The sequence below is a fragment of the Lithobates pipiens genome, unplaced genomic scaffold, assembly GCF_037356315.1.
Source record: "Lithobates pipiens isolate NorthernLeopardFrog02 unplaced genomic scaffold, aLitPip1_a1.2 Scaffold_10, whole genome shotgun sequence".
In the NCBI taxonomy this organism is placed as follows: Eukaryota; Metazoa; Chordata; class Amphibia; order Anura; family Ranidae; genus Lithobates; species Lithobates pipiens.
The window spans coordinates 236,435,219-236,451,764 of record NW_027507686.1 but is presented as its reverse complement, the minus strand read 5'-3'; the positions used below and the strand labels follow the sequence as shown (position 1 = coordinate 236,451,764).

The window sequence follows — 16,546 nt, the reverse complement described above, 5'->3', positions numbered from 1 at the left end:
AACCCGACACAGGAAAACAAGAGTACAAACCACTTAGTGACCATGCTGGGTCACAGTTCCGAACCAGACAAAATTATTTCTTATTGACTGTTATGAATCAGCTCCATTCATATGATGGTAGACATGAGGGATTTGTACTTGACGGCCATTGATGCTCTGTTATTAATGCACTCTTGGTAATTCACTAGAAAACATTAATTATACAAACACAGACAATGTTCCATCCAGTTTCGTATTAAATAGTGTTCATAGATCCGACAGTTGCGTGATATTAACCCTAGAAGCACATTGCAGTGCATGGTACTGAACAACCTAACCCCCAATACTGTACATCAAATTACCTGATTACTTTAACAGCCTTGTGTGATAATGATTAACCAGATCATCAATATCTCCACCACATTAACTAATTAGCATTGGTGTTCTGAAAATAGATATGAGCATTGCTGCACTCAAACCCATCTTCTTTCTTTCCTTTCCTTTCTTTTCATTTCCTTTCCTTTCCTTCTCTAATTTTTTTTATTTTCCTTTCCTTTCCTCCTTTCCGCTCTTTCCTTTCTTTCATTCTTTTCCTTCCTTCTTTTTGCCCTATTCTTTATACCTTTTCTTTCTTTCTCCTCTCCCTTTTATTTATTTTTTCTTTCTTTCTTTCTTTTTTCCTTGCTTCCTTTTCTTTATTTTCTTCCCTTTCATTCTGTTTTACTTGCTTTCATCGTTTTTCTTTCTTTACTTTTTCCTTCCTTATCTTGCTTTCTTTCTGGTCTTCCTTTCCTTTACTTTTCTTCCTTTTCCTTTCCTTTCCTTTCCTTTCCCTTGCTTTCCTTTCCTTTTCCCTTCCCTTTCTTCCTTTCCTTCTCTCATTCATTCCTTTTGTTTCCTTTCCCCTCCCTTCCCTTCGCTTTCCTTTCCTTCCCGTTCCTTCTCTCAATCCTTCCTTTTCTTTTCTTTTCTTCCTTTCCTTCTCTCATTCTTTCCTTTCCCTTCCCTTCCCTTCCCTTCCCTTCCCTTCTTTCCTTTCCTTTCCTTCCTTCTCTCATTTGTTCCTTTCCTTTCCCTTCGCTTCCTTTCTTATCCTTGCTTTTCCTTTCTTCCTTTCCTTCTCTCATTCTTTTCCTTTTCTTTCTTTTTCCTTTCCTATCTTTTCTTCATTTCCTTCTCTCTTTCCTTTCCTTTTTCTGTCCTTTCCTTTTTTTTCATTTAATTTCCTTCCTTTCTTTCATTCTTTTCCTTGCCTCTTTTCTCCCTGTTCTTTTATTTTTCTTTTCTTTCAACTTTACTTGTTTACTTATTTTTTTCATTACTTATCTTCATTTCCTTCTTTAAATCTTTTCCTTTTTTTCCTTTCCTTCCTTCATTTATTCCTTTTCTTCCTTTCTTCAATTTCTTCTAAAGTTCTTTTTATTTCTCACTTTCTTTCTTTTCTTTTTTTCCTTTCTTTCTTTCTATCTTTTTGTCTTTTGTCTTTCTTTCTATTTCTCTTTCTTTCTTTCTTAAAGCTGAGAACATAACAGTTCAATAACTCTTCACTATGGAGTACACAATCTCTAAAACCACATCATCATTTGTCCTGTTTATAATTTGGTCCCAAATTAGGAGAAGGTGAAAGAAACTTGCCAGCATATTAGCTGCTGTCCAAATTCAAGGAAAGAAGGAAAATGAAGTAATAATAACTAATAAATAATACATATCTTTTAAAATAGTTAAGAGTTCTTCATTAAAGCTGACCTCTAGGGCAGATTTAAAGGCACCAATTGAACACAGCTCTGTATTCATTAATACATCATTAAGGAGACATTTATACTATTGCATTTCATATGTTGCTGCGTTGTGTTGCCATTCATTTTGAATGGCACGTCAATGCACTCAATGTACTACATGGGTTGATTTACTAAAGGCAAAAATACTGTGTACTTTGCAAGTGAAATTGCTCCAGAGCTTAGTAAACAAGGGTCAAGCTGTGCTGACTTCCATTACCCAATCATATGCAAGCAAATATGTTGTTTTTTTTTTTTTTTTTCCAATGAAATGATTCCGTCTGACTTTTTCTGCCAGAAAGTCCGAACATGTGTACACGGCATTAGAGGCGCCGCTATTCTCTTTTATACTCTGGAGCTCCTGCTGGATTTTGCTTCTAATCCCCTTATGGAGGCTTCCATTTGTGGACGGACATTTTATGGTTATACAACCTGGTCACATTGCTATAATATTTTTATATGAACTATAAACAGAAGGACCTATGAATAAATGGTTGTGGAACTAATCATTTGAGTTTGCATTATTTCTTATGGGGGAATTTGCTTTCATATATGAGTGCTTTGGATTACAAGCATGTTTCTGGAACGAATTATGCTCACAATCAAAGGTTTTACTGTATAAGCCTTTTTTCAGTCCACTGTACAGCAGAGCTCAATGGGCGTGCTGATAGCAGGAGAAGGCTAAGTGATAGGAGAGTTCCATCTACAAATTCTTCTTTCACTGTCCATTCACAGGCCAGAGGAGGGACAAGACCTGTAATGCCGTGAACACACGATCAAATTGTTGTGTGGGCTTCAGCGGACTTTCTCAGCGTAAAGTCCGGCAGACTTAGAAAGTATTTTTGCAGTCCAATCTTTCCGCCGGACTTGGGTTTCAGCGGACAATACGTTCGTCAGTATGCTAGTTTAGCGGACTAAGAATGACGCATGCTCAGAAGCAAGTACGAAAAGGAAGCTATTGTCTACTGGCTAATGAACTTCCTTTTTCTAGTCCCGTCGTACGTGCTGTACGTCATCGCGCTAGCAAACGCCGGACTTTCTGTGTGTCCGTGTGTGGCCAAGTCCGTTCGGTAGAAAGTCCGCCGGACTATCCGCCGGATTGTTTGCCGGACTAAGTACGCGGCATAAGTATTACTTATCTGTAGATGAGAAAAATCAGGTCATGTGCATGGATGTGCTATATAGCAGAGCTGTGTAAATCTCAAATATGGATGCACATAAGCAGAAACCTGTTATCGGGGCAAAACAGCTATTGTATGTAGAAAAAAGTTGGTCCACACTATCCCAGAGACACATTACTGTTAAAGGTACCTCATCCCCTAATAATTCTATAAATATTGTATCCAAGAATAGGAAAAAAGGAAAAAAGGGGGGGGCCAGGGGATTTTTTTACGGTACACTATATAAAGAGACAGAGATTTCTTATAAAAGAATTCATAGCTTTAATATTTGAAAATATGTTAAAATTATTTTGGAAGAACCAAAATAGCAAAAAAATAACAAATACACTCTTTATACAAAACATTACATGACATAGAGTATAGGGGATCCTGAAAATGTTAGTTGCTGAGAATGATCATGTATCCTCCCGACATGTTTCGCGTTTTTGCTTCTTCAGGGGAGTATGCAACTAACATGAACGTAAACACAAGAAAAAGAGGGTTTAAGAATACAGAAAGTACATTTATGCCATACAATTAGATACACATAAATTTCAGAACATTAAATATGAAATTGGTCTCAATTCGCTCAGTCCAAAGAGGTACAATGCTTACCCAGGTATTGTCATTCCCGGCATCGCAACCCACAAGCCAATAGATGGTGAGATAGGTGGCAAGAATTAGGTGACAGGATCAAATGCTAAAAACAACCCAGCCCCATGCAGGGCATAGATGGAGGTAGACAAGCGCTACAAAAATCAAAAACAAAATCCAGAAATAAGTACCAAGTTTACAAATTCAGCACAGGTATTGAAAAATGTTACTTTGTAACAGAAAGGGTAAACGATATCAATCCCTCAATTATAGGAGGGAATTGGGGCTGAAAAACATGCCTCCATAGTAGAACATGAGATACTCATTATCAGAGGAATAGAACAATTGATTTTAATTACGCCTAATTAGTATAAAGGTTGTAAGAGGTAGCTGTTGGGGATGTACAACTGGTATACTGTTAAAGAGAGTAAAAGAAATAAAAATTATTTTTACCTGCAGTTAGAGTCAGAGATGAAAGAATTAATTCCATGTGATAATATTGGTGCAATACAGATGCAACAGATCACAAAGAAAGAATCAATTGATTCATTGTAGTGTTTTGTAAATTACAGAGTGCAGCGGTATGCTGCCACTCCAGGCTTGCTGAACCTACAAGCAAATAAAAGGAAGGATAAATAGGTATAGGTATAGAAAGATGAGGAACGATGTTGTAACAGTATAAAGTTCAACTAAGAAAATATATTTACCAGACAGAAAGAGTCAGCGTGGCGGCAGTATCTGTGCTGAACCTGCACTACAGATGAAGTGACAGCGCTGCCTTTTATATCCCCCATCCATCGAGCCGGCGTCTGACGTCACCGGCTCGATGCGGACAGCCATAGGTGGAAGCAGTGAGCATGTGCAAAGCCTTTCGAGTCGGCATTTGAACTACCAACCCCATAATGCCTCAGTGCTGACACGAGGTTCATTTGAATGAATGCTGATGGAGATGGGGCTACGCTAACTCACCGCCCTTAAAGGGGCGGGAAGACACAAGCCAGCATAGAGGGCAGATGAAACGACGATTGTCATGGCTTCTAACCCAAGAGGGGATTACATGCCCCCTTCCACCTCAAATCGGGAGCCGCCTGGGGATATGACCCAGCGGCGCCCTTGGGTGTCCATATGCCCTTGCATACTTGGAGCCAGGGAAGATAAAAAACAGAGGATCCAGTCCCAAACCACAAAATAGTAAGGCTTAGGAATGCGGTGTAGGGAAGGAGGGAAAGAGCAAAGCTCCTCAATGTGGGTGGGATTCATAGAGAGCAACAGAGATCCCTAAGTGTGCAAACCATGAAACCCACCTTGGGCCAAGCAAAGCGAGACAATAAAAGGTATATATTACCTGTACAGCGTTAGTAGTAATTAGAAATGACATTTGTTGATATACATAAATATTTTTAAATATGACATAAACATGGCAATAAAGAAAATAAAAATAAATATAAAATAAAAATAAAAAGAAAACCAAATAAATTGGGGAGGGGGTAGGAGGAAAAAAGGGGAGGGGGAAAGATAAACAAAAAGGGGAAAAAGGATATCACTTCTCTCTCTTCATGCCAGGCTCCACGGGGGCTCACAGCTGAGGTAGGAGGGTTCATGAAACAAACAAACAAAAGTTAGCTATAGAAAAGATCTGTAGCTTATATTTTCATTGAAACCAGGGTATTTTGTGGCTTTTAGGATAAAGATCCACTTGGCTTCAGTTTGTAAGAGAAGCTTATCCACTGAGCCACCTCTTGAGTTTAGAGGTATATGGGCCAGGGCTGAAAATCGTATCCAGTTGGGGTCAAAGGCATGATGGATGCCTATGTGCCTACTTATGGCTGTAATAATTTTTTTATTGAGAATGGGTTTGATGTGGTCTTTTATGCGGATAGAAAATAGTCTTTTAGTTTTACCAACGTAAAATCCTCCACAACGGCATTGGGCCAAATATACAACGCCTGGAGTGGAGCATGTAACGTGACATTTCGAAACAAACAGACTGCCATTTGGCAGTCTGATCTTTCGAGAATTGTATATATAGGGACACATGTCACATTGCCCGCATGAATAAGTACCAGGATGTTTAGGTTTAGTTTCCCCTGAGGAGTCCTGAAAGTGACTTCTAACTAGGCTGTCCTTGAGTGATTGAGGTCTCATATAGGTGATTGATGGTACATCGTTTATGTACTGATTAACAATGGAATCAGCTTTTAGAAGAGGCCAAAACTTTTTGATTATAGCACGGAAAGAATGATGTTGGTTAGAGTACTTGGTAATGATACGTACTTTATTATCCAAATTTTTTTGTTTATTGGAGAAGAGAAGGGAAGTCCTATCTTTATTTTTTACTCTATTATATGATTTTTTCAAAGATACATGACTGTATCCACGTGCTCTGAGTCTGTTATATAAGTCATTGGCTGCGATCTTAAAGTCCGAGTCAGTACTGCAGTTACGTTTGGCCCTTAGATACTGGCTATAAGGGATGCTCTTAAGGAGAGGTTTTGGATGAAAGCTTGTCGCATGCAAGACCGTATTGCCAGCAGTGGGCTTTCTGTATAAGGCAGAATATACATGTCCAGTGGCATCAATTTTAATGGTTAAGTCCAAAAATTCAATAGAATTTTGACTGTAGTTTAACGTAAACTTTAGATTGAATGGATTCACAGAAAGTAAATTAAAAAAGAGCAACAAATCTGATTCTGATCCTGACCAAAAAAATAAAATATCATCAATATACCTGTACCAGGCTGTGATGTTACTTAGAAAAGGGACGAGGTCTTCACGCGCGAAGGTATCTTTTTCCCACCCCCCCAGGTACAGGTTGGCATATGATGGGGCACATTTGGTCCCCATCGCAACCCCCTGCACCTGGAGGTAGTGGGATTGGTTAAATTGGAATACGTTGTGCTTTAAAATAAAATCCAATAGCTTCATAACAAATTTGTTGTAAGCAAAGAAATTTGAGCCTCTTTCTTGCAAATAGGAGCGTATTATTTGTAAACCTTTGGTATGTGGTATAGCATTATACAAACATTCCTGGTTGGTTTCCATCGACGTGGAATGTTTGTATAATGCTATACCACATACCAAAGGTTTACAAATAATACGCTCCTATTTGCAAGAAAGAGGCTCAAATTTCTTTGCTTACAACAAATTTGTTATGAAGCTATTGGATTTTATTTTAAAGCACAACGTATTCCAATTTAACCAATCCCACTACCTCCAGGTGCAGGGGGTTGCGATGGGGACCAAATGTGCCCCATCATATGCCAACCTGTACCTGGGGGGGTGGGAAAAAGATACCTTCGCGCGTGAAGACCTCGTCCCTTTTCTAAGTAACATCACAGCCTGGTACAGGTATATTGATGATATTTTATTTTTTTGGTCAGGATCAGAATCAGATTTGTTGCTCTTTTTTAATTTACTTTCTGTGAATCCATTCAATCTAAAGTTTACGTTAAACTACAGTCAAAATTCTATTGAATTTTTGGACTTAACCATTAAAATTGATGCCACTGGACATGTATATTCTGCCTTATACAGAAAGCCCACTGCTGGCAATACGGTCTTGCATGCGACAAGCTTTCATCCAAAACCTCTCCTTAAGAGCATCCCTTATAGCCAGTATCTAAGGGCCAAACGTAACTGCAGTACTGACTCGGACTTTAAGATCGCAGCCAATGACTTATATAACAGACTCAGAGCACGTGGATACAGTCATGTATCTTTGAAAAAATCATATAATAGAGTAAAAAATAAAGATAGGACTTCCCTTCTCTTCTCCAATAAACAAAAAAATTTGGATAATAAAGTACGTATCATTACCAAGTACTCTAACCAACATCATTCTTTCCGTGCTATAATCAAAAAGTTTTGGCCTCTTCTAAAAGCTGATTCCATTGTTAATCAGTACATAAACGATGTACCATCAATCACCTATATGAGACCTCAATCACTCAAGGACAGCCTAGTTAGAAGTCACTTTCAGGACTCCTCAGGGGAAACTAAACCTAAACATCCTGGTACTTATTCATGCGGGCAATGTGACATGTGTCCCTATATATACAATTCTCGAAAGATCAGACTGCCAAATGGCAGTCTGTTTGTTTCGAAATGTCACGTTACATGCTCCACTCCAGGCGTTGTATATTTGGCCCAATGCCGTTGTGGAGGATTTTACGTTGGTAAAACTAAAAGACTATTTTCTATCCGCATAAAAGACCACATCAAACCCATTCTCAATAAAAAAATTATTACAGCCATAAGTAGGCACATAGGCATCCATCATGCCTTTGACCCCAACTGGATACGATTTTCAGCCCTGGCCCATATACCTCTAAACTCAAGAGGTGGCTCAGTGGATAAGCTTCTCTTACAAACTGAAGCCAAGTGGATCTTTATCCTAAAAGCCACAAAATACCCTGGTTTCAATGAAAATATAAGCTACAGATCTTTTCTATAGCTAACTTTTGTTTGTTTGTTTCATGAACCCTCCTACCTCAGCTGTGAGCCCCCGTGGAGCCTGGCATGAAGAGAGAGAAGTGATATCCTTTTTCCCCTTTTTGTTTATCTTTCCCCCTCCCCTTTTTTCCTCCTACCCCCTCCCCAATTTATTTGGTTTTCTTTTTATTTTTATTTTATATTTATTTTTATTTTCTTTATTGCCATGTTTATGTCATATTTAAAAATATTTATGTATATCAACAAATGTCATTTCTAATTACTACTAACGCTGTACAGGTAATATATACCTTTTATTGTCTCGCTTTGCTTGGCCCAAGGTGGGTTTCATGGTTTGCACACTTAGGGATCTCTGTTGCTCTCTATGAATCCCACCCACATTGAGGAGCTTTGCTCTTTCCCTCCTTCCCTACACCGCATTCCTAAGCCTTACTATTTTGTGGTTTGGGACTGGATCCTCTGTTTTTTATCTTCCCTGGCTCCAAGTATGCAAGGGCATATGGACACCCAAGGGCGCCGCTGGGTTATATCCCCAGGCGGCTCCCGATTTGAGGTGGAAGGGGGCATGTAATCCCCTCTTGGGTTAGAAGCCATGACAATCGTCGTTTCATCTGCCCTCTATGCTGGCTTGTGTCTTCCCGCCCCTTTAAGGGCGGTGAGTTAGCGTAGCCCCATCTCCATCAGCATTCATTCAAATGAACCTCGTGTCAGCACTGAGGCATTATGGGGTTGGTAGTTCAAATGCCGACTCGAAAGGCTTTGCACATGCTCACTGCTTCCACCTATGGCTGTCCGCATCGAGCCGGTGACGTCAGACGCCGGCTCGATGGATGGGGGATATAAAAGGCAGCGCTGTCACTTCATCTGTAGTGCAGGTTCAGCACAGATACTGCCGCCACGCTGACTCTTTCTGTCTGGTAAATATATTTTCTTAGTTGAACTTTATACTGTTACAACATCGTTCCTCATCTTTCTATACCTATACCTATTTATCCTTCCTTTTATTTGCTTGTAGGTTCAGCAAGCCTGGAGTGGCAGCATACCGCTGCACTCTGTAATTTACAAAACACTACAATGAATCAATTGATTCTTTCTTTGTGATCTGTTGCATCTGTATTGCACCAATATTATCACATGGAATTAATTCTTTCATCTCTGACTCTAACTGCAGGTAAAAATAATTTTTATTTCTTTTACTCTCTTTAACAGTATACCAGTTGTACATCCCCAACAGCTACCTCTTACAACCTTTATACTAATTAGGCGTAATTAAAATCAATTGTTCTATTCCTCTGATAATGAGTATCTCATGTTCTACTATGGAGGCATGTTTTTCAGCCCCAATTCCCTCCTATAATTGAGGGATTGATATCGTTTACCCTTTCTGTTACAAAGTAACATTTTTCAATACCTGTGCTGAATTTGTAAACTTGGTACTTATTTCTGGATTTTGTTTTTGATTTTTGTAGCGCTTGTCTACCTCCATCTATGCCCTGCATGGGGCTGGGTTGTTTTTAGCATTTGATCCTGTCACCTAATTCTTGCCACCTATCTCACCATCTATTGGCTTGTGGGTTGCGATGCCGGGAATGACAATACCTGGGTAAGCATTGTACCTCTTTGGACTGAGCGAATTGAGACCAATTTCATATTTAATGTTCTGAAATTTATGTGTATCTAATTGTATGGCATAAATGTACTTTCTGTATTCTTAAACCCTCTTTTTCTTGTGTTTACGTTCATGTTAGTTGCATACTCCCCTGAAGAAGCAAAAACGCGAAACATGTCGGGAGGATACATGATCATTCTCAGCAACTAACATTTTCAGGATCCCCTATACTCTATGTCATGTAATGTTTTGTATAAAGAGTGTATTTGTTATTTTTTTGCTATTTTGGTTCTTCCAAAATAATTTTAACATATTTTCAAATATTAAAGCTATGAATTCTTTTATAAGAAATCTCTGTCTCTTTATATAGTGTACCGTAAAAAAATCCCCTGGCCCCCCCCTTTTTTCCTATTCTTGGATACAGCTATTGTATGTAGTTCAGCTTTGCATGGCGTTCAGTTTTAAATATGTGTGTAATAAGTATGTACACATGTCCACTGCCATTGCTCCTTGATGACATGGCGGAGCGGTGCAGGCTTTCCAGGGTGCAGTGTTCCATTCTTTCATGAGATGAGTGGAGCTGTCATGTAAAAAGCAATCACTATCCAGTGGAAATGTTCAGCCATCTCTCATGAAGCCCACCCCAGGCCTCCAGCAGCACTGAGCCTCTCCGATCAATCTGGACAGCAATTTACAAGAGACATCCATTCATCTGAAAACAGGAGGGGTGACACTTCATAGTGGTTCAGGATTATATCTTGTAGGATAATGGATGATATTTCTGCACATTCCAGGCTGAACCAGCAATTTGTAATGGGTTTCATTCAGCCAGTGAAATATCAAGATGCATTTTAAAATGGTATACCTGTTAGCACTGCTCCTAGTAAAAAAAACAGCTGCAACAATAATAAAAGCAGTAGTAACACAATAAAAGGGAAAAGAAGCCCTTCCACTTTCATATACCATTATATTATATTGTATTGCAATGTTCCCATTTGTAATGGGCAGTGGCACATCTAACCTGTGAAATAGTAAGTCCTCTTTAAAAAATATACTACTATTACTACTACTACTACTACTAATAATAATAATAATAATAATAATAATAATAATAGGAATAAGAATAGTTATTATTATTATTATTATTATTATTATTATTATTGTGACCCAATTAATAAAAACAGTGCAATAAAAATAAAAGCAGCAATAATAGCACAAAAAAAAGAAAACTCTAAATTATACTGTTTACATAATCTGATTATATATTATTTTTGTTATTTTAGATGTTCCTCCAATTTTTTTACCTGTTGGTGGCACAAGTGCAAGGTAATCTAAAAGCAAAAAATATTATTATTATTATGAATATTATTATTATTATTATTATTATTATTATTATTATTATTATTTTAGAATTGACCCTAGTAATAAATATAGTTACAGCAAAAATAAATTCAGCCCTCAAATTTTCTCCTCGCCTACTCACATTTTGCAAGTGGAAAAATAGGATTCTTAGAACAGCTTACCTGTAAAAACCTTTTCTATGAAGTACATCACAGGACACAGAGCCATAGTGATTACTATGTGGGTTATAGGCCACCTTCAGGTGATGGACACTGGCACACCCTAAGACAGGAAGTCCACTCCCTATATAACCCCTCCCACTACTGGGAGTGCCTCCGTTTTTGTAGCAAAGCAATACACGTGTATACCAGAAAGAGGGGAGGGACCTCTGTGTCCCGTGATGTACTTCAAAGAAAAGGATTTTACAGGTAAGCTGTTATAAAAATCCTATTTTCTTAATCATACATCACGGGACACAAAGCCATAGTAATTACTATGTGGGATGTCCCAGAGCAATGCCAACTGAAGGGAGGGAGACACAACAAAAGTAGGGCACCATGAGATCAGAGGACTTATACTGCTGCCTGCAGCACACTGCGCCCAAAGGCGATATCTTTGTGGCTTTTTATATCCACCTGATAGAATCTGGTAAATGTATGGACTGAAGACCACGTTGCGGCCTTGCAGATTTGAGTCATGGAGGCTTGGTGATGCACCCACCATGCACCAGGAAGCACTAACAGCCCTTGTGGTGTGTGTTTTCATTTGAAAAGGTGGAATCTTCCTCTTTAAACCATAACCTTGAACAATTACTTGTCAAATCCATTTAGAAATAGTAGATTTCGATGCTGCCTGTTCTCTTTTAGAACTTTCAGGCAATACAAACAAAACATCCATTTCTCAAATCTGAGCAGTCGCCTTCAAGTAGACTTTGACTGCTCTCACTCACATCAAGAGAATGTAGTGACTTTTCTTCTGTAGAACTGGGTTCTGGAAAACATTAAGGTGAAACAATATCCTGGTTTAAATGAAAACTTGACATTACCTTTGGTAGAAAGTTAGAATGAGGGCGCAATACTACTTTATTCTTGTGAATAAGAAAATATGGCTCTTTACAAGAAAGAGTAGCAAATTCTGATACCCTTTTTGCAGAAGGTAGGCTGCATTTTTGGGCACAGGTGAAACGCTATTGATAGGCACAGGATGGCTGAATTGTTGGGGACAGGTGAGGCTGCATTAATGGACATGGGTAGGCTGCATTGATGGACACAGGTAGGCTGCATTGATGGGAACAGGTGAAGCAGCATAGATGGACACAGGTAGGCTGCATTGTTGGGCACAGGTGTGGCTGAACTGATGGACACAGGTAGGCTGCATTGATTGACACAAGTGAAGCAGCATTGATGGACACAGGTAGGCTGCATTGTTGGGCACAGGTGAAGCGGCATCGATGGACACAGGTAGGCTGCATTGTTGGGTACAGGTGAAGCGTAATTAATGGACATAGGTAGGCTGCTTTGTTGAGCACAGGTGAGGCTTCATTGATGGATACAGGTAGGCTGCATTGATGAACACAGGTAGGCTTCATTGTTGGGCACAGGTGATGCTCCATTGATGGACACAGGTAGGCTGCATTGATGGACACAGGTGAAGCAGCATTGATGGGAACAGGTAGGTTGCATTGTTGGGCACAGGTGAGGCTGCATTGATAGACCCAGGTAGGCTGCATTGATGGACACAGGTAGGCTGCATTGATGGACACAGGTAGGCTGCATTGATGGACACAGGTAGGCTGCATTGATGGGCACAGGAAGCCTGCATTGTTGGGCACAGGTGAGGCTGCATTGATGGGCACAGGTAGGCTGGATCGTTGGGCACAGGTGAGGCTGCATTGATGGAAACAGGAAGGCTGCATTGATGGACACAGGTAGGCTACATTGATGGGCACAGGTGACGTAGCATTGATGGACACAGGTAGGCTGCATTGTTGGGCACAGGTGAGGCTGCCTTGATGGACACAGATGAAGCAGCATTGATGGACACATGTAGGTTGCACTGTGACTAGTAGCTCGGGACTTGAAATTTTGAGCCCTGCAATACATTATGTTATATTATATATTTTTTTTTTTGCATTTGGGTTAACCTGTCCTCCCCTTTTTTACCTGTTCGTGGCACTGTGCAAGGTAATCGAAAAGCAAAAATAAAAGCAGCAGTAATAACAGAAAAAAAAAAATATGTTATTATATTATATACATTACATTATGTTATTTTATATTATATTAGGATCAACCTGTCCTGTAATGTTCTACCTGTTGGTGACACTTTGCAAGGTAATCTAAAATCAAGAATTATTATTATTATTTTATGATTATTATTATTGTTATTATTATTATTATTATTATTATTATTATTATTAATAATAATAATACAAAAAAATATTATATATATTACATTATGTTATATATTTTTTAGATTATATTAGGGTTTACCTGTTGGTGGCACTGTGCAAGGTACCGTAATTGAAAAGCAAAATAAAAGCAGCAGTAATAACACACACACAAAAAAAGACACTTCTATTATTATATTATATACATTACATTATGTTATTTTATATTATATTAAGGTTAACCTGTCCTGCCATGTTTTACCTGTTGGTGGCACTCTGCAAGTTAATCAGTCTGTGCTTCCACCAGCAGATGTCTCCACACAGTGCTACATATACCCCACTTGCTTCTAGGCACATTGAGGCTCTTTATCACCACCTCCCACGCATACACATGCCTTATGCCGCGTACACACGGGCGGACTGTATGGCCTACTTAGTCCGCCGAAACACATTTCAGCGGACAGTCCGCTCGTGTGTGGGCTTCAGCGGACTTTTTCAGCGTGCAGTCCGGCGTACTAAGTATTTCGGATTTTTCGAAATACTGTCCGTCGTACTCGCATTTCGGCGGACAATCCGCCCGTGTGTATGCCAGTCCGCCGTACTTTTGAAATGAGCGGACTTTTCCCGCCCGGAGAAAAGTCAGCTCATTTCGAGCGGGTATCCAGGTAGGCGGGGCCTGCGAAGGAGACGTCGCTGGCCCCGCCGCCTGGTATGGACCTAAAGGGGAACCCTAACGCCGAAAAAAATTGGCGTGGGGTTCCCCCCCAAGTCCACAACAGACCCTTGTCCGAGCACGCTACCCGACCGGCCAGGAAAGGGGGGCGAGCGAGCGCCCCCCCCTCCTGAGCCGTACCAGGCCGCGTGCCCTCAACATGGGGTGGTGCCTTGGGGAAGGGGGGGCCGCGCGGCCCCCCCACCCCAAAGCACCTTGTCCCCATGTTGATGAGGACAAGGGCCTCTTCCCGACAACCCTGGCCGTTGGTTGTCGGGGTCTGCGGGCGGGGGGCTTATCGGAATCCGGGAGCCCCCTTTAATAAGGGGGCCCCCGGATACCGGCCCCCCACCCTATGTGAATGAGTATGAGGTACAATGTACCCCTACCCATTCACCTGTAAAATAAAAGTACAAAAAAAAACACAACACACAAGATAAAATACTTTATTGCACAGCTCCGGGGGTCTTCCGTCTTCGGGGGTCTTCTCGCCGGACTCCTCCGCTATCTTTTTGTAGCTCTTTTGCTAGCAGAGGAGTCCGGCTTTCTTCCTCGCCGCCGGCCTTTTCTCCCGACTTCGGGGGTCTTGTCCCCCTCTTCGGTTCTTCTGCCGGGCCACCGCGCCTCCTTATATATCTTTTACAGGCGGTGGCCCGGTCTTCTGTCGCCGCCGCCGCCGCCGCCGCCTTCCGTTCTTCTTCTTCTTCTTCTTCTTCTTCTCCAGGAGATGTTGCCTCGAGGATCTCTCCGGCCGGAATGCCAGGGACGCACTGCACGGCCACTTATATAGGGACAAGGGGCGGTGTCACATGGCTTTATGTCACATGGGTTGGTCACATGGGTTGATGTCACATGGGGACTATGACATCGTAAGGGGGCGGGGTCACCATGTGACACCAACCCATGTGACATAAAGCCATGTGACACCGCCCCTTGTCCCTATATAAGTGGCCGCGCAGTGCGTCCCTGGCATTCCGGCCGGAGAGATCGTCGAGGCAACATCTCCTGGAGAAGAAGAAGAAGAAGAAGAAGAAGAAGAAGAAGAATGGAAGGCGGCGGCGGCGGCGACAGAAGACCGGGCCACCGCCTGTAAAAGAGCTATAAGAAGGCACGGTGGCCCGGCAGAAGAACCCGAAGAGGGGGACAAGACCCCCGAAGTCGGGAGAAGAGGCCGGCGGCGAGGAAGAAAGCCGGACTCCTCCGCTAGCAAATGAGCTACAAGAAGATAGCGGAGGAGTCCGGCAAGAAGACCCCCGAAGACGGAAGACCCCCGGAGCTGTGCAATAAAGTATTTTATCTCGTGTGTTGTGTTTTTTTTTGTACTTTTATTTTACAGGTGAATGTAAGCCCCCCCGCCCGCAGACCCCGACAACCAACGGCCAGGCTTGTCGGGAAGAGGCCCTTGTCCTCATCAACATGGGGACAAGGTGCTTTGGGGTGGGGGGCCGCGCGCCCCCCCTTCCCCAAGGCACCCCCCCATGTTGAGGGCACGCGGCCTGGTACGGCTCAGGAGGGGGGGCGCTCGCTCGCCCCCCTTTCCTGGCCGGCCGGGTAGCGTGCTCGGACAAGGGTCTGTTGTGGACTTGGGGGGACCCCCACGCCGATTTTTTTCGGTGTTGGGGTTCCCCTTTAAGTCCACACCAGGCGGCGGGGTCAGCGACGTCTCCTTCGCGGACCCCGCCTACCTGGAGACGCACTCGAAATGAGCGGACTTTCCTCCGCGTGTGTGGGCGAGTCCGTTCATTTCAAAAGTAGGGCGGATAGTATGGCGGACTTAGCACGCCGTATTAGTCCGCTCAAAAAGTGGTGTGTGTGGTCAAGTCCGTTCATTCGAAAGTATGACGGACTGTCCGTCGGATTGTATGACGGACTAAGTAGGCCATACAGTCCGCCCCTGTGTACGCGGCTTTAGCAATCACATACCACTTGTCAGCATGACCTGGAATAAATTCCCTACCAGATAGCTCTGGTGCCTTGTGATGACAAAGTCTTGGCTTTAAGTATCTGAAGCAGTTTCAGGACTGGCACACTTTTTTTTTAACCTGTCCCCAGCAGAAGACAGTCAAAATCTTCTCTAAGGGGCTCAAGCATGCGCTCTGAAATAGCCTTTAAGAGAAGAATTCCAGATATGGATATTTTTACATAGTAACATTGGTCCAGCTGTTATGCATATACCTGTGAGATCCTTCTAGAATTTGGAAATCACTGTAGAAGACACTGTCACTACCGTGATCTCAACTAGCTTCCATGTCCTGTGCTGAGCAGTTGCCTTGCTGCATTCTGAACATAGGATGTCACCTGTTTGGCATGGGCACTATTCGGAGATCACTTTGCATTTTTTTTTTTTTATAAATGCAAATTGTTCTCGGAATGGACAAGGTGGAGTTGTGATGTCACATGCTCCACTTAGTACAATCAGAGAATGCTTTTTATTCATTGAAAAAATGCAAAGCTTACTGTGAATGGCACCCTTGTCAAGTGGTCAACCTCTTGTGCTTATAATGCTGCAGGGCACCCTCTAGGCAAGGGACCCAGAAG

The 16,546-nt window shown here is 41.8% G+C and overlaps 2 long non-coding RNA genes across 2 annotated transcripts; one reads left to right on the top strand and one right to left on the bottom strand.

Annotated features, from left to right (window-relative positions):
* Positions 1–3,172: 3,172 nt before the first annotated feature.
* Positions 3,173–4,428, bottom strand: LOC143942448 (uncharacterized). The gene is made up of 4 exons (XR_013264779.1): positions 4,216–4,428; positions 3,962–4,117; positions 3,530–3,663; positions 3,173–3,384 (listed from the first exon to the last, which is right to left on the bottom strand). It is a non-coding gene; the product is annotated as an uncharacterized LOC143942448 (long non-coding RNA).
* Positions 4,429–8,664: 4,236 nt separating this feature from the next.
* LOC143942444 (uncharacterized) lies at positions 8,665–9,920 on the top strand. Its single transcript, XR_013264777.1, has 4 exons — positions 8,665–8,877; positions 8,976–9,131; positions 9,430–9,563; positions 9,709–9,920. It is a non-coding gene; the product is annotated as an uncharacterized LOC143942444 (long non-coding RNA).
* Positions 9,921–16,546: the final 6,626 nt, after the last annotated feature.